We start from the raw sequence: 18,802 nt of genomic DNA, 5'->3' as shown, positions 1-18,802 counted from the left end.
CCAAGCTAAAAGATCTGGCCTTGATCCTGAAGCAAATGGAAGTCATCCCCCTAAAGGCTTCCAAGAAGAGAATACAATTGTGAATGTACATCAGAAAAACTAGCCTGTCAGCTAGACCAGAGGCAGAGTTACCAAAGGAAACGCTACTAAAATAGACTAGCCTGAAGTAATAAGGATCTCACTAGAGTGGTGATTAAGTAGTGAAAAGGGACCCAAAGAAACAGAAACAGAAGGTGATGGGAGGGGAGGAGGGGAAATCAGTGAGAGTGACCCATTCAACATGGGCAACAGGGAGTTCAAGATACTTGAGGTGACCTGTCTACTTTCTCTGTCTTCAACCTTTATGAGCAGTGTCATTAGTTTTCCCCTGAATGGATCTGGAATTTTTTTTGATATGCTATGGGCCAGGTAGTTTATTATTTTAAAATTCGATTTCAACAAACTACTTGAGAAATCAAGTTATCTCAGTTTTTACCACTGAATGCTGGCTCTTGAGAAATATCTTAATTCCTTAGTTCCTATAGAAGACACAATTTTGATGGAAGAAATATCACCTCTTCTCAGAATTATGTAATGAGAAAGTTGGTGAATATAAAAATATATGCAGTACAAGAAAAGCCAACAAGAACATAGTTTGTTTAGACCCAATCTAAAGCAGCCTTTCCTACCCCCAGAACACTTCCCCCCTATATATTTTTATAGCACCATATTTGAAATACTGCTTATCTATTTTAGTCTTTATCACTTGTCTCCCTGAACTGCCCTGCCCCACTCCCACAGGATTGTAAGTTACCTGAGAGAAGGGATCTGGTTTGCTTTGCGCACTATTGTAGTCTAGAACCTAGAATAGTGCAGGGCACGATGCGGAGATGTTCAATAGATAACTGAGGAATAAGTGGATGACGGCATGAGTAACTGAACCCAGGGCTGCAGCACTGCACAGTCCCAGGGAAACCATGCACTCACATCTTGCTAAATGTGAATGTCACCCCAAGGATTGCAGTCATATACTACGAACCAGAAATAGGTCAGGGTCTGTGGCAGCCAGCCTACAAACAACTCAGGCCCTATTGGACACCCATGCGTACTGTTACATTTGCAACCTGGGCATAATTTACTCTTTTCCAGATGGAGAAAGCAAGAATTTTCTCTCCAGTTTTCACCTCAAGACTAAGCTCATTCTTTGAATAACTGAATGCTTTCATGTGTAAGATCTTCATATATTGACACCCCTGTATCAACTGTCTTGTAAATAAACAGTTAAGATTGATAATTGTTGATAAGGACTCTGAGTACCAACCCTAAATTAGCCATTGCAAATTCTTCAGTTGATTCCCCAATCTTCACTGGTTAAAAATGTCTTTAGAGAAATTCTTTAGTCAGTCAACTGAGCTGTGGAACAAACACCACTAAAATTCCTGATATAGGAGTGGACAGTTGCATGATTCACCAATATAAATCCTCAATTTAAGAGAGCCCACCCAAAATGTTTTAAAAGAGTTTAACAATAGATAATAAAGATTTCACAGAATGTCAAGGCTGAATTTCACATTCTACATCACTTAGGTGAAAGGAGAATTCTCCTGGGGGTAACCCACACCAACAAGAATACAGAAACCAGTCTTCTAGGGTCTTTAAGTGGTTACACTTTCCACCACTCACTGATCTCAGCGCTAATGGGTACTTTTAATGATACCACCAATGTTTGTAAGGCTATCACTCCTTCATCTTCCCTAACTAAAATGTCTGGGGTGCCTCTAGGGAAACCACTATCCTAAAACAGGTTGGTCTATGGGAATTCCAACCAGAGGGTCCATGGTGAGTACCAAACCCAAGTGTCACTGCAGAAAAATTACAAGCATAATAAAAACTTGAAAAGTAATCCTGTGTGAACATCTATTTTCCATCTTTTTAAATCCTCCATAGGATCTACATGCCACAGTGATTTTCACAGTCTTTACTTCCTCAAGCAGCAGTCCCTTCTGTCGGTAAAAATTTGTGGAAGTGCAATACATAAAACAGAAAAGCAGAGCTGCTGGTTGACAGGACCATAAGGAGGTCAATGGCCTTGTCCTCCTCCCTCATCCCTTATCTGCCACCATGGTACTTTAGAACCCCAAGAGCAAGAAGGAACCATATGCGGAAACCAAAAGTCTGGAGAGAATGATAATGATTTAACTTAACAATGATAGTTTTAAGAGAAGAACAATAAGTAAGGAGACTTTTCTAAGTAGAGTGCTTCTGGTAAACGCCCAGCTGTCTCCATTGTAATCAATTTCTCAGCTTGATCATTCTAATTCCTGGGACAGAACTCCTCGATTTCAGGAACAGCCATATTACTATTATACTGCATGATGAATTTCTCTGCACCAGAACATAAAGGCAGCATCATTCATGAGGCGTGGGGCTTCCTTGAGTTAGTGTAGCTGCAGACCCAAGGTTTAGCCCATGTAAAATATTTAGCTTAAAAGGGAGAAGAAAAAATGTTTAGTTAGCTAGTATAGTTAACTAGGAAGGCCAAACCGACTGCAAATCAGGATCTGAGAAAGTTTCATTTAATTATGAAAACACTGAAGTTACTTGTCACAGATGGACCACCTCAAAAAAAGAAAGGAGTTTGCAAGGTTTCCCAGTCAAAAGAGAATTTCCAGTGCTACAAGTGTGCACAGCATTTGTACTGGGAAATTTACAAGTCAGGTGCACTGAGAAGTGATCAAAATGGGTTTTTCTCATCATATCCTAAGTCTCCATTAGTTATTTTATAAGACATATAAAAACTAGTGGCAATTATGAAGTACTCATTTATTTTAATACATCTGTCCTACCACTGTGACCTAATCTGGAGAGGTTCTAACTACACTGAATGAGTCTACCTAATAATAGGATGGAATCATTTATGCTAGTACTAAAAGGGAATACTTTGCAACTACTTATAATATGTTGTAAAAAAAATGTTTAAGCACACAGGGCAAATGCTGCTGGTTTACTAAGTAAAAGTGATATAAAACACTATGATTTTAATTTTAATATTTTCAAAGAAAGCATACATACTCAAAGGAATAAAAACTGGAAACATCTATGCCAAAATACCATCAACGGCTATCTCTGAGTAGTGGCTTTTATTTTGTTGTTTAAACTTTTCCACATTTACTAAATTTCCTATGTAAATATCAGGAAAAGACACATTTAAAAACAAAAAGAAATTTTACTTACTGAAATGATATGGTATACCTAAAATTCTGAGATTCACATGTAATTGCCAGAGCTGTCCTTAACAGTGTGACTGTGTGGCCACATTTAAGTCTCAACTTGCTTTGGAAAAAACACCGGCTCATGTACTTGCTAAGGTGAGTTGACCCTAATTGGTGCTGGCAACCCAGTAAGCACTGGGTGAGAAATGACACGTGGCCCGAGCAGACACATCTCCCCGTTTTCAAGAGTGGATCAGTCAGTCTACCATAAACTAGAATTGCCACTGTCCTGACAAAACCTCACCAATGAACAGCACCAATCCCATCTAGAAGCCTCCGCTTCTGTGAGGATGAGGCTTATTTAACTGTTTTTGGACTGCCTTTGTGTGAATGCAAAACATAAGGATATTAGATATGTTTGTGATCTAAACGCCATTGGTGTGTGTAATCAGCAAGACAGTGTAATCGTTAGAAACACTGACAGTGAAACCAAACAGATCTAGGTCCAATTCTAGTTCTGCCATTTTCTAACCACACAGGCTTGGGAAAATTTCATAACTTCATAAGCCTCGGTTTATCATTTTTCAGTGTAGTTGACCATACTACCTCCTAGGATTTTAGTAAAGATTTAAAACATTTAGTAGTATATACATCTGCTAATTTAATAAAAACATTCTAGAAATCTAAAAACATTGACTTTTCAAATCATGTAACCCCTTATTGAAAAAATGGATACCATATCTTCTTAAACTCACTTAAACTTACAATCTACATTCTTCAGGGCAACTTCTCAGCTATACACACTGGAAGTGTTCACTAAGCCAACACAAAGCACCTGAGTAGATATTCTATATTTTAGAGCAGTGGTACCCAACCTCTTTGGCATCAGGAATTGATTTCATGGAAGACAAAGTTTTCCAGGGACCAGGGGAGGAAGGTTTCAGGATTATTCAAGCATGTTACATTTATTGTGCGTTTTATTTCTATTATTATTCCATTGTAATATATAATCAAATAATTATACAACTCACCATACTGCAGAATCAGTGGGAGCCCTGAGCTTATTTTCCAATGACTAGACAGTCCCATCTGGGGGTGATAGGAGACTGACACCCAAAGTCTACTCTGTAATCTTGTTTCGGTTACTGTCACTGCATAAAACCCTGCTTCGTAAAGATAAGCTACTGGAAATGGAAGCAGGCTTCTCAGTGCTAATCTGACAGGAGGCGGAGCTCAGGCGATAATGCCAGCAATGGAGAGTGGCTGTAAATATAGATGAAGTTTGCTCACTCGCAGTTGCTCGCTGCCTGCTGTGCAGCCCAGTTCCTAACAGGTCACGGACTAGTACCAGTGCATGGCACAGGATTGCAGATCCCTGTTTTAGAGAGTGCAGGGTCTAAAACAACTTTGTGAACTATATGAGATGATTTCTGGCAAAATCTTATCATTTCTCTCCTGTATCACCTTTACTAACTCCATACTGAAAGAAACTGGGCAGTGGTTCAGAGGGTGCCACAGATACAACAGGACTCTATTAGAAATAAGAAAGTCACTCTTGTCTCCCATGGTGGCCTCATAATCAGCTCAGAAAGCATAGGATTTGAAAAGATATCAAAGTTTATGTTAGAAAGAGGGCATAATTTAATAATATCCCATACCAGTAATATATTATCAGTGAAATTATAAAAACAATAAATGAAAATATTTAATTGTAATACAATACAAATTGCTATCAATATAATTATAAACCAAGTAAGAGGCCATGAAATGGGGGGGGAGCAAATAATGGTGAAAAAAAGTAGAGAAGAGATTAAAATTCCACAAGAATGAGGATATTTTAAAAACCCTGCTTCCAAAAGGGAAAAACAGCAGGACCTACTATTTCCATGGTCCTCAGTTTGAGAGAAACAGACCTAGTGCTGAATCCCATTCCTGTCACTTTTTCGCTGGGAAATAGAAGGCCAGTTATTTAACCACTTGGAACCTCATTTCCCCATCTACAAAATGAGCCTTGTTTAATGCTTTCATGGGTGTGATGCAGAGTATACCTATAGTATTCTGTATTGATAGGTGGAACAAAACCAAAAATCCTAAAGGATTAAGGTTACACAGAACACGACTATGCTTAAGGCTATGCCTTAAGCAAAGAGGCAGCACATCTAAAGCCAGACATCCACTGAAGGTCACAGGAAATGAAATAATGGGTGACTGACCTTGATGACAAACTCCGTTTTTATCTCATCGATAAAAATTAAAGACTGAAACCAAGAAAATAAGGTAAGCATTTAACAGGGGTCAAGGAGAAAAGCAGGTCAAAGTAAATGACTAACAGGGAACCAGTCAATCTGAAGCAACCACCAGCCAATCAGAAATGGCCTTGATAAAATTCAGGGTAAAACCAATAAATAACAGCTAGTTCAAAGGACACATTTGCTGAGCTTTGACACTGACTGTTCTATGCCCAAGAAAGATGGCAATGAATGGGGTCTTTAGCTAAAAATTTGCTATTATTTTCATCTGATCAGAGTCTAATGTTACTTCTATTTTCTTAACTGTCCTTGAGGCTCTGAGAAGGACTCTCAAGGGGCTGAATCAGAGCTCTTCAAAGAGTGAAGAGTCACATCCCACCACATAGTTAAGTTTAGAGAACAACAGACACCAGATATTTAGAGCAGAGGATTCTGCCCTAAGAGTTTCCATTTGCAGATAACAGCTCAACTTGACTCAATAAAGCTGAGTGGGCCACACCAGGTTCAATCCAGGTCCCATTATTACATACCTCCAACAGCTACTGTTTTGCATTTATCGATAGGTTCCTTTAGAATTATTCTCATGTACGCTGGCTGAGGCAGGGTCTTGTCTTCTATCTCATGCTTCCCAACAAGACACTTTTGTGCATCCCAAAGAACTCAGTGGTGTGTCTGGAACAGAGGAGCAATTTAAGCTTAACCATTTCAAAATGGAATCATAAAATTCACTAAAGCCGAATTCAGTGCAGACTATAAAGAAAAGCATTAAAGTATATATTAACTTGGAAACAAAAAATTCACAATGAACATTCTCCACCTACCCCCCCATCTTTTCTTTCTTTTTTAACTTTTTAATTTTTGTATTTTTTATTATAATAAAATATGTATAACATAAAACTTACCCCATCTTTTCACAATTAAAAACTAAGTCTTTACCTCTCTATCGCATAAAGGTGTTTCTCCTTTTACATATTATCTACTATCTTTAACTGTCAAATTATTGCTTATCATAAATTAAGTTTATGTTTGAAGTTTCCACTCTAAACTGAAAACAAAGCTAACTACTAAGTTACTATTCTTTTACAAATTCACTTATAAAAAGTTGGTCATCTCTCTGGGGCCAAAACATTACCCTTATAAGTGATACCTTTTATATTTATATATGCATAAATAGTACACTTTTCCTGGTAGCATAACCAGGAAGCTAGAGATATTGTTTTGCACCTGATAAAGAACAAAGAGGGTTATTCATTTAGTGCTCCATTCACAGTAACTTGTATCTTATTTTTATTGTATTTACTTTAATTAGTAACAGTCTCTTATTTTGCTATGATAATTTCTAAGAAGTAGGCTCTCAGTTTTCTTCCAGATCACAAAAGCCCTAAAGAATCGAGTATCAGATGAAAACTAAGGCTATTCCATCCCTTCCTCTCTAATTTTAATAAAACCATGAGCTCCTTGAAGCCAACCCTGGACCTCAGGATAAAAAACACAGGGCGTTCACGTACCAAACTGGAGAACTGATATCTAGAGCCAAATAATAAGCTTAATTCCATAAAGAAATAACTCTGAGAGAACAACAACAACAAAAAAAAAACTACTACTCTTGATAACTAGATCTAAAGACCTAGCTATACCAGGCAATTCTTCCCATTTAATCATTCCTTATCCTATCTGCTACCCCTGTAAATAATCAGTCACAAAGAAAGTACCTGTCATAAATTAAAACAATAATAAAACAAACACAAAAAAACTAACACTCGCTTGCCATTACATGAAAAGTGTTCCATTAAAGCCTCAAAGTAAACTATATTTACATAAAAAAACATCATCTTCTGATGATACCAACATATGGTTTAAAAACCCAAAGATAAATCCAAGAGTTTTTTCAACATACACATGCAAAAATTATACCTCAGGAAATAGGGTGTCACAAAACCTCATCATGTCTCATATTACAGATAAGAATCTCAGTCTGTTTTGAATAAGGAAAAAATGTTTGGGAAAGTAAATAATGCTTACAGGTTACCAGAAACTGGTAAACAAAAAGGAAGCAAAAAAACAGGTTTAACAATTATTTTTGGAGGTGGAACTGCACAATAGTAAATATGAGGCACCATCTTTAAGAAGTCTTTTAAATATTATTTTAAAGAGCAATATGAATTTTGGGGTTACAGATGGCCAAGGGAATAGGCCTGTTCATCTCTGCTTCCCTCTAAATCCCCATTAAAATGATAGTAAAGCAAGAAAAAGACAAAAATCTGTAAGGACAAAAGGAATAGAAAACTACATTAAAGCAGACATTAGACTCCAATGATGTCTGGAAACAAAGGTAATTGTGGAGCCCAGCACAGCCAGTGGGAACCTCACAGCCTAAAAAGCAGACAAACAGCCAGCTGACTATGGCAGAAACACTCAGGAAAGGAAGCTTCTAGTTCATCAGAAAGACAGGGTGAGGGATGGTACTGAAAAGTGGGGGGGTTGGTGAAAATCTGTATAAAAAGCAGACCCTTACCTTATGCCAGATACAAGAGTTAACTCAAAATGGATCAAAGACCTAAAAGTAAGACTTGAAACTATAAAATTCCTATTAAAAAAAATAAAGGAAAAGCTTCATGACACTGGAGTCAGCAATGATTTCCTGAATATGACACTAAAAGCACAAGTGACACAGTGAGACTCTGACTCAAAAAAAAAAAAGCTAAATAGGCAAATGGGATAACATCAAACTTAAAAACTAGAGTAAACAATCAAGAGAGGATAAAGGGCAACTACAGAAAATATCTGCAAACTATATATCTAGTAAGGTGTTAATAACCAGAATATACTATTAAGAACTCCCCACAACTAAACAACAAAAAGCCAAATAGCACCATGTAAAAATAAGCAAAGAGCCGGGCTCAGTGGCTCAGTCTGTAATGCCAGCACTTTGGGAGGCTGAGGCGAGTGGACTGCCTGAGCCCGTGGGCTCGAGACCCACCTGGGCAACTTGGCAAGACCTCGTCTCTACAATAAATCAAAAATTAGCCAGGCATGGTAGCACACGCCTGTAGTTCCAACTACTTGGAAGGCTGAGGCGGAAGGATGGCTGGAGCCCAGCAGATCGAGGCTGCGGTGGCTGAGAGCATGCCACTGTACTCCAGTCTGGGTGATAGAGTGAGACTCCAATTCAAAAAAATAAAAATAAAAACAAAAATAAGCAAAGGACTAGAATAGACATTTCTCCAAAGAAAATATACAAACTGTCAACAAGCACATGATAAGATGCTCAACCATCACTAATCATCAGGAAAATTCAAATCAAAACCACGAGATACTATCTTGCATTCCTCTGAATAGCCACTATCAAAACAAAAACAAACAAACAAACAAACAAACCATAAAATAGCAATTGTTGGCAAAGATGTGGAGAAATTTATTGGAATTCTTTTACACTGTTGGTAAGAATGTAAAATGGTACAACAGTATGGAAAATAGTCTGGCAGTTTCTCAAAAAATTAAAAATGGAACTACCATATGATCCAGCTATCTCACTTCTAGTTTATATCTGAAAGAATTGAAAACAGGATCTTGAAAAGATATTTACACACCCCTGTTCACTGCAGCATTGTTCACAATAACCAAGGGGTGGAAGTCACCTAAATGTCCACTGACAGATAAATAAAGAAAATATTATATGTATATACAATAGAATAGTATTCAACCTTAAAGAAGAGGGAAATCGCTGGGCTCGGTGGCTCAGCCTGTAATCCCGCGCCTTTGGGAGGCTGAGGCGAGTGGATTGCTTGAGCCCGCGGGTTAGAGACCTGCCTTGGCAGCGAGACCTCATCTCTACAATAAATCAAAAAATCAGCTGGGCATGGTAGCGCATGCCTGTATTTCCGGCTACCTGGAAGGCTGAAGTGGAAGGATTGCCGGAGCCCAGCAGGTTGAGGCTGCGGTGGCCGGGAGCGGCCACTGCACTCCAGTCTGGGTGACAGAGTGAGACTGCAACTCAAAAAAAAAAAAAAAAAAAGAAGAGGGAAATCTTGTGATATACTACGCACAGATGAGCCTTTAAGGACATTATGCTAAGTGAAACAAGAGAGTCGCAAAAAGACAAACGCTGCATGATTCCACACATATAAGGTTTCTAAAGTCGTCAAACTTACAGAAACAGAAAGTAGAATCGTGGTTTCTACAAGGTGGAGAGGAAGAAAAAACAGGAGTTGTTGTTCAACAGGTATAGAGTTTCAGTTTTGCAAGATGAAAATGTTCTAGAGGTCTTAGGCAACAATGTGCACATAACACGACTGTACTATACACTTAAAAATGATTAAGATGATAAACATGATGTCATGTGTTTTCTATCACAATATAAAAAAAATAGAATACCCTGGATTATCTGAGTAAACCCAATATGATCACAAGGGTCCTTAAACATGCAAGAGGGAGACAGCTGAGGAGGTCAGAGTAAAGGAATGTGAGAACTATTTGACCCACTAATGCTGACTTTAAAGATGGAAGAGGGCCAGAAGCCAAGGCATGCAGCCTGCCTCTAGAAGCTAGGAACAGAAAAGAAATAGATTCTCTCCTAGAGCCTCCAGAAAGAAATGCAGCCTGTGAACATCTTGATTTTAGCCTAGTGAGACCCACATCAGACTCTGGGCTACAGAACTGTAAGATAATAAATGTGTGCTGTTTTAAGAAAAAAGAAAAGGGGGAGGCAGTTAGAACCCCAGATCTTCTCACATCTACCTGATAAAGCCAAACAAACCATCCCTACTCTCTTAACAGGAGGCAGTTTGATCTCTAGAGAAAATAATACAGCAACTCTTCAGACCTGGACATCAGATAAGGCTCAAACAGAGGCATTAAGATCTAAGCATTTAAGAGTGTGGACGGTAAGACTTTTGGCTTTCCCAAATCTTCACAAATATATACCCTCCCCTAGAAAAGTGAACAGAGAATTCCTTTTTGGAGAAACTGAAAGGTCCAAGAAAAAATATCTGCAGGTTCTAATGTGTGAGAGTCACCTACTGGAATGGCCAGGTCCCTGCCCAAAGCCTACAAGGTAACAAATTTCTAGTTCACTCTTTACTGCCTCACTCTTAAGTATGAACAGACAATGAAATCTTCACCATTCATTTGAGAAAAGCTTTGAATATTAAAATCAGGGATCAAAATAAGCAGATGAAAAAGGGAACCTAGCCGGGCTCGGTGGCTCAGCCTATAATCCTGCGCTTTGGGAGGCTAAGGTGAGTGGTTTGCCTGAGCCCGCGGGTTCGAGACCCGCCTAGGCAACTTGGCGAGACCTCATCTCCACAATAAATCAAAAATTATCCGGGCATGGTAGCACACGCCTGTAGTTCCAGCTACTTGGAAGGCTGAGGCAGAAGGATCGCAGGAGCCCGGCAGGTCGAGGCTGCGGTGGCCGGGAGCAGCCACTGCAGTCCAGTCTGGGTGACAGAGTGAGACTCCAACTCAAAAAAAAAAAAAAAAAAAAAAAAAGAAAGAAAGAAAAAGGGAACTAAACAGAAAAATAAGCAAAGAGCAGAAGAAAACAGCAAAATAATTCAACTCATATTCTCAAAAACAATGAGAAAATCTTGTGCCTGTGGAACAAAAACTGAATCCTATTTTTTAAAAGGAAATATTCGGCTGGGCACAGTGGCTCAAGCCTGTAATCCCAGTACTTTGGGAGGCCATGGTGAGAGGATTGCCTGAGCCCGTGGGTTCAAAACCAGCCCGGGCAACTTGGCGAGACCTGTCTCTACAATAAATAAAAAATTAGCTGGGTGTGATAGCATACACCTGTAGTTTCGGCTACTTGGAAGGCTGAGGTGAAAGGATTGCCTGAGCCCAGCAGGTCAAGGCTGTGGTGGCCATGATCGTGCCACTGCACTCCAGCCTGGGTGACAGAGTAAGACTTCAACTCAAAAAAAAAAAAAAAAAGAAAAAAGGAAATATTCAGAGACCCCCCAAAATTAATTTAAAAACTATAAAAATGCTAGCAGAAATTAAAAATTCAACACATACTAAGAAAGTAGAACAATAACACATAAAACTAGAGGATCAAGTCAGTAGGTCCAAATACCCAACTAGCAGACTATCAGAAAATAGAAAAAGGAAAAAAGAAATTATCAAAGATACACTACAAGAAAATTTCCAGATGGGGTACAGTGGCTCACTCTTGTAATTCCAGCACTCTGGGAGGTCAAGGCAGGAAGATTGCTTGAGACTAGGAGTTTGAGACCAGACTAAACAACAGAGTAAGACCTAATTTCTACAAAATATTGTTTAAAATTAGCCAAGTGTGGTGGCTCATGCCAATAGTGAAAGCTACTCAAGAGGTTGAGGCAAAAGGATCACCTGAGCCTAGGAGATCAGGGCTTCAGTGAGCTGTGATCATGCCACTGCATTCCAGTCTGAGAGACAGAGTGAGACTCCAACACAAAAGAAAGAAAGAAAGGGGGAGAGAGAGAGAGAGATAGAAAGAGAGAGAGAGAGGAAGGAAGGAAGGAAGAAAGGAAGGAAGGAAGATTTCCTAATTGAATGGCCTAAGACATAACTTATATCACAGAACTCAATCACCAACAAAATATAGTCATAATAAAGTAAATACTATTTAAAAAAAAATTTTTTTTTTGAGTTGGAGTCTCACTCCGTGGCCCAGGCTGGAGTGCAGTGGCACACTCATGGCCAACCCGGCATCGACCCGCTAGGCTCTGGCGATCCTTTCGCCTCAGCCTTCCAAGTAGCTGGAACTACAGGTGTGCGCCACCACACCCAGCTAATTTTTTTTTATTTATCGTAGAGAAGAAGTCTCACCAAGTTTCCTGAGCTGGTCTCAAACCCACGGGCTCAGGCAATCAACTCGCCTCAGCCTCCCAAAGTGCTGGGATTACAGGCCAAGCCACCGAGCCCGGCCAATGTTAATATCTAAACAGAGACTATAGTATGGCTACATCAAGAAAATGGAGATACAAGAAAAGTAGGTGTGTACTAAGGGCTAAGAGTTGTCAATGAGACATAAACCTTCAGCAGGAAATCAACATGTAAGTCTAAAATTTCAAATAAATCAATAAATGGTACTTGAAGCATACAGTGTATTGTTTAGGAACAGGTAGGTGAGTATCAGAAAATACAACTAAAATGGTTTGAAAGGACCATCTTTAAGGAAAGAGGCAATAAAAGCATAAAAAGAACAAAGAATGGTTATTATAGTATTGTTTGAATTATTAAACAATGTTCATGCAATTATCTCTAAATAAATAAAATAAATAAATAGGAGAGAGAGAAAGAAAGAGAGAGAGAGGTGATTTAACAAAGCAATTCTACAAATTGTTACACAGTGAGGATCTTCAATGTTCATCTACACAGAAAGAATAAAAATAGCAGCTATCCTAATATTATACAAATCTCTAAACACACTATCACACATGAATTCCAAAAATGCTATATTGCAAACAACTAAAATGATAATGTGTTGTGGAAAATGGTATTGAATGCTTCAGAAATGTGACTCAAATGATGAAGAAACTGATGTCAAATATGTATGTAAAGACTTGAAAGAAGTAATTCTAGGGTGGGGAAAAAAGCATTAGTTAAAGTATTTTGTTTTATATAAATACAGAATTGTTCAATATATGTACTTAACTAGATTAATTTTATGGTAATATGTGTTTGATTAACCTATATCCCCAAAATATTCCTAATATACTCAAATTGACCACAAAAAAAATTGTTTGTTTAGATCTTCTCATTGACAAAACACAGAAAATATAAACTAAGCAAAAAGGTAAATAAAGAAATTAAAAATCCATTTACCTGAATCATGCTGTTATTTTTCATCAGTCTTTCTTCCAATCTAGAAGAAAATAATATGTAAATTAAAGCTCAACCTTTGTGTAATGAGCTGCTTATAAGAAAAAAAGCTAAAATCCAAGGTAGCTATTATTTACTTCTTATTATCTGTCCACAGGAAAAAAAAAAGTGTTCTTTCCAATTCCTGACTAATTTCTGGATGTCATGGTATTCAGAGTAAGCTTCTACTGGGCAAAACTAACAAAAGCAAGCATGTAAATCCAATGCCAATACAAAATGGCATAACAAATGCCTCTAATGGTACAACATGAGTTTTAAGACCATGTACTTTTATAAGTTATCCTCCTCCATTCAGTTAAATAACTGCTAATTGACTATATATATAAAAAAAAAAAAAGATAAGCAAGAAAGCACATTTTTCAAACCATATGAATTACTATCCTGGAGTAAAAAGGAGTAGCAACATGTTTAAATTTTCAGTTTTATCAAAATGCAATCAATAATAAGTTAAGTGGAACAACCACAGACCACATACATAAGTGCATGATCAAACAATTACAAATACACTTTAACCCACATTACCCTAAAGGCCAAAAATGCTTCCTCATTTCATGAAAGACTTTCTCAACTAAAAATAAAATATGACCATTTGTAAGTAAAATATACATGTGAATTAGGGTACCTGCAGTAAGGAGAAAAGGTACCTTTTTAAAAAATTAATAAGCCCAGAAGTTTTGAGTGGCTTAATAAATTTTCCTAAAGTGAACACCGCTCTCCCAAAAGGTCACCACTGTCCTGACTTCAAATAGCACACATGAGTTTTGCCTGTTGGGCAAAGTACTATTATTCAGGGATCTGGCTGGTAATCTAAGAATCCCTGTATCTCAACTGAAATAAAATGTTTTAGGGAAAGGAAAGCAAGTCGTAGCTGACTGCAAAGTGACATTATTTCAGAAAGACGTTAACATGTCCAAAGAAAGGTCTTGGGCTGGTTGGTTGATCCTTTGAGGTCAGTTTGCAAGTTTTCCAAAGACTGTAGGACAAAGAAACTGTATCATGACAGAAATAGAAGGTAAACAGTCTTCCTACTGTCCAGGATGAATGTACTGCTGGGAATAAGATGAGGGAAGGCAGAAGTAGAGGGCAAAGGGGAGATGGGGGAGGGAAGCTGGCCTCTTTTCTATAGGTACAGAAACACCTACAAAATAAAGATAGTAACCACGTTAGTATGTGCTAGAAGCTAGACTAAGTTACTAATGACTCATCTCACTTGATCTTCCGGTTCCTAAGACTGTTTTGCTACACCCAGTCAACAGATGACAATACTGAGTCACAAATCAGAAGAATGGTGTCTGAAATGAACAGTTAGTAGGTGAAGCAAAGCTTTCCCTCTTTACAGCTTGTATGCAGGGCTAGATATGCCATAAACAAAAAGAAATATTCACAGAAATGAAGCCTTATTATTAGACACAGAATATGCTGTTTTGTCCCTGCCCATCAATCATTTCAAGGAAAAGAATCTAGTTATTCAGGACCCATGAAGTCTTCGCAATTACCAGAAAGTTGAATGGTTTTGTCACTGGAAGGAAAGGCCCACTTATCTTTCTGTACCTAAAAGGAGAAGTTCCTAAAGAAATCCTTATACTCCCCAAGGTATAATTCTCTGACATGTTAACGAGTTTTATTACACTATGTGCTTTCCTAGTGTAACAGGAGAAATCAGAAGAACACAATGTTCCTCAGAGACAGTCACAGATACAGAAAGGCAAATTACAACCAGAGAATTACTGAAGAATGCATAATAGTGCCACCTTCAAATGGCATGCCAAACCTGCATGAATATTTAATTTCTATCATAAGTACTTTCAAAAAGCAGACAAAATAAGAACATGATTCAAAAAGGGAACTTTCCATTCTCCCACTTGAGAGACAGGAAATAAAATATCTACCTTTGAAGACCATATATGATGTATCAAAGATATGTCGTTTAGGGAACAGAAAGGGTCTGGATGGACTCTTTTTAGAAGAGATAACTGCGAAAGTTTCTGACAGCACCCTGATGACTTTTCTCATATGGTACCTGGCGCAGGGAATACCTAGTAAAAGCCACAGCCTTGGTTTTGGAATGGACACATGCTATGAAGATACAATGCAAAAAGTCCTTTCTGGGACTATATGAGTAAGCAAGTTAACGATGTATATCATGCACAGCAAAGCATCTAAAACAAAAATTACCCAAATTACATTAAAAGACTGTGGCTTGCCAGGCACGGTGGCTCAAGCCTGTAATCCCAGCATTTGGGGAGGAGGAGGCGAGAGCATTGCCTGAGCCCAGAGTTCGAGACAAGCCTGGGCAACATGGAGAGACCTTGTCTCTACAATAAATCAAAAAATTAACCGAGTGTGGTGGTGTGTGCCTGTAGTTCCAGCTACTTGGAAGGCTGAGCCAGAAAGATCGCCAGAACCCAGCAGCTCGAGGTTGCGGTGGCCATGAGCGTGCCACTGCACCCCAGCCTGGGCGACAGTGAGATTCTGACTCACAAAAAAAAGGCTGTGGCTCTAAACTTACAATTAGGATTGAGTAAAGTAAGGCAAGAATCTTTGTAGACATTAGCCCGATGACATTCAGAAAAATACTGGCAGAGGGAAAGCAGAATAAGGAATTCTTCCCCTATTGCAATATTTCTGGTATAGCCATACTCAAACATCTGTGTGTTTACTGCCATCGCCTTGCTCTCAAGAAAAACACCCTGGAGTAGAAGAAGGTTCAAAGGGTACAGAAGAATGGGATGTAAGAGCCAAGGTTACAGAAGGAAAAGATGACAGTTCACAAAACTCCCCAAGGCATTGGCAAACCCCCACTTTACAAGTTTACATTTGTAAGGCCAACCCTTTCAAAGCTTACTATTTATTTCCTCTTAGATCAGGGAGGGCAGTGGTTTCATCTTGGGGCCATCTGATTGATGGATAGACAGTGGCTGCCCAGAAGAAACACTGGGAGACAGTGCAGAAATCAACAGCCATTGTCCGCCATGGACACATGATGTGGAAATTGCCGCAGGGAGCATCCTTTCTGGCAAGCCTGTTCTAAACCCTATTATTAGAGTTCAATTGTTTCTTCTCCAGGAAAGATGGTGTGTAATTAGAGATGAATAGTATATAGAAACCAGTAACAGCACATGATCAATTTAATTATATTTTCTATTAAAACTGCACTTTATTAGAATAATAAAAAAACACTGAAAACTTTCTAATTCTTACTCATAAACAGCATGTTATACAAATTAGAGCTTGGTTTCAGAGAATATAAAATCCCAAGTACAAAGTTAGCATTTTCTTCCTTTAATGTCTAACTCTCAAAAACACAAGTTAGCTGAACGTTTTCTTCTTTACTTCTGCTTGCGAGGGGAACGTTTGCTACCTCTCACAAGGGATCTCACCACTGCTGAAAAGTCTCAGGCATGGTCTCCAGCTTTGGTGACCTAAAATACATTGCAATTCTCCATCGGAGTCACCCCTAAGGCTTTATGCTACGGCTGGTACCAGCCCTCTTCACAAGGAAGGACCTTTCACTACATACAAGAAAAGCCTTAATCTGCCCTTCACCACACAACATTCTTACTTTTTCTAGATTTCTAGAGAAATGCAAAGAGTAAACTAAATGTCTTGTCCCAGTCCATCCTCAAACCTTATCTCAATTTATAACCAATCATGATCCTCCTGGGTAAGACACAGAGCTGTTTTCTCTGAGCCACTTGGCTGAGGTGTAAAAGAAAACACTAAACAGAAAAGATCATCTGTTAACTACTCCGGGAGTTCAGCAACTTCCCAGCTTGCCTCTCAAACTGACTTTCCTTTTCCTGAAAAACACACTGGAACAGAAGAGTTTAGAAGACCAGGTTAACCTAGGAGTGAAGGATAGACTTGCACATTGCAATCTACTAAAACGTGAGAGCTGAATGAGAGAATTTAGTGAAGGGTAAAAAATTCCAGACAAATCTACCAAATACACCACATACCTTCAAGGAGGTAGTTACTCTAAAAGGTGATGAAGAGTGAAAGCAACCGTGCTCCAGGAAATAGTGAGATAAATTCATGGGAACAAAGTGAAACTGGTAAAAACCTGGAAGCAAATCCAATTTTGAATGTAGCCTTCAAACAAACAATCGCCACTCTCTCCTCACAAAGAGCGGCCAAGTAAGTGCCTTCACTTAGTCCTGAAAGAAAGAAAAATTCCTTTCATTTAGTAAACATTCACTAAGTATCAAGGTGGGAATATATAGAGAGGAAAGAGGGGCTTCCTAGAAGGAGCTAGGAGAAAAACGTATAAATCAGGATTTACATTTCTAAGTGGTACCAAGGAGGGATACCATAGAGCTAGAAACAAACTTCCAGGAACACGAACACTTCCCTGTAAGGGCCAAACACAATTCCTAGACAAGGTATATATCTCATTTGAATCCTTGAAACAAGCCCATGAGACTGGCAAACAACCTTCCCTGGTTTACTGCTGGGAATTAAGGTATATAGGACTCAAAAAAGGATTTTTCAAACAAAAAGTTTTTTATTCAAATTAAATCTTCAAATTATGCCTACCTTTCCAAATACAAATCTCAATCCCTATTATACCTTTTCCAGGCTGCCCAGCCATGTTTGAGGTTCCTAGAATGTTTATTGAGAAATTCATAAATTGAAGAAATAATGTTCTAACATCTCAGGTCTTGTGATTGAGGGCCACAGCAGTAATGCCCTTCCTCCAGTTTAATGAGCAGTTTTAATTGTTTTTAAATCTTTCCCAGGCTGGGAGTGGTGGTTCAAGCCTATAATCCTAGTACTTTGGGAGGGCGAGGTGAGATGATTGCCTGAGTCCACGGGTTCGAGATCAGCCTAGGCAACATGGCGAGACCGCATCTCTACAATAAATCAAAAAATTATCCAGGCATGGTGGCGCATGCCCATAGTTCCAGCTACCTGGAAGGCTATGGCAGAAGGATCACCAAGCCCAGCAGGTTGAGGCTGCAGTGGCCGTGAGCATGTCACTGCACTCCAAGCTGGGAGACAGAGTGAGATTCCAACTCAAAAAAAAAAAAACTCTCCCTATTGATGCATCAAAATAATCTTCCACATATGTTACTTAATCACCACTTCTTGAGGGCAAGAGACACACTGTATCTGTGTTTATTGCATTCTCAGTACATAGGACAGACATTGATAAGCACTCGGTAAAATTCTACCATAATTCTGTTCCTGATTGTATCAAATCAAGTATCTCAGTTCACTGTCAAGACCTACCTTCACTTTTTGCAGTTAGTCTCTATTTTCTTTTTTTAATTTTATTTTAAATTGACAAATGACCCTTGTTCATATTTATGAAGTACAGTATGATGTTTTGATACATGCTTACAATGTTGAACGATTAAATCAGGCTAATTCCCTAATCCATCACCTCACATACTTATCTTTTTGTAGTGGGAACATATAACATCTACTCTTTTAGAATAGTCACTATTCTTTTTTTTTTTTTTTTTTTTGAGTCAAAGTCTCACTGTGTCACCC

General features: G+C 38.6%; 1 protein-coding gene across 3 annotated transcripts in view; it reads right to left on the bottom strand.

Moving 5' to 3' along the window:
• Positions 1-18,802, bottom strand: part of SGMS1 (sphingomyelin synthase 1) — a 274,978-nt gene that overhangs the window by 139,215 nt on the left and 116,961 nt on the right. For all 3 annotated transcript variants that reach the window (XM_008070649.1, XM_008070652.1, XM_008070650.1), the window contains 2 exons: positions 13,250-13,289; positions 5,971-6,112 (listed from right to left, as the gene is read on the bottom strand). The gene's annotated coding sequence lies outside the window, so the exon portion shown is untranslated. The remainder of the gene's footprint in view (positions 1-5,970; positions 6,113-13,249; positions 13,290-18,802) is intronic.

The sequence above is a fragment of the Carlito syrichta genome, unplaced genomic scaffold, assembly GCF_000164805.1.
Source record: "Carlito syrichta isolate Samal-C Ts95f unplaced genomic scaffold, Tarsius_syrichta-2.0.1 Scaffold313881, whole genome shotgun sequence".
Taxonomy (NCBI): domain Eukaryota; kingdom Metazoa; phylum Chordata; class Mammalia; order Primates; family Tarsiidae; genus Carlito; species Carlito syrichta.
Note: the sequence above shows the minus strand (reverse complement) of the source record. Positions and strands in the feature narration are given on the sequence as shown.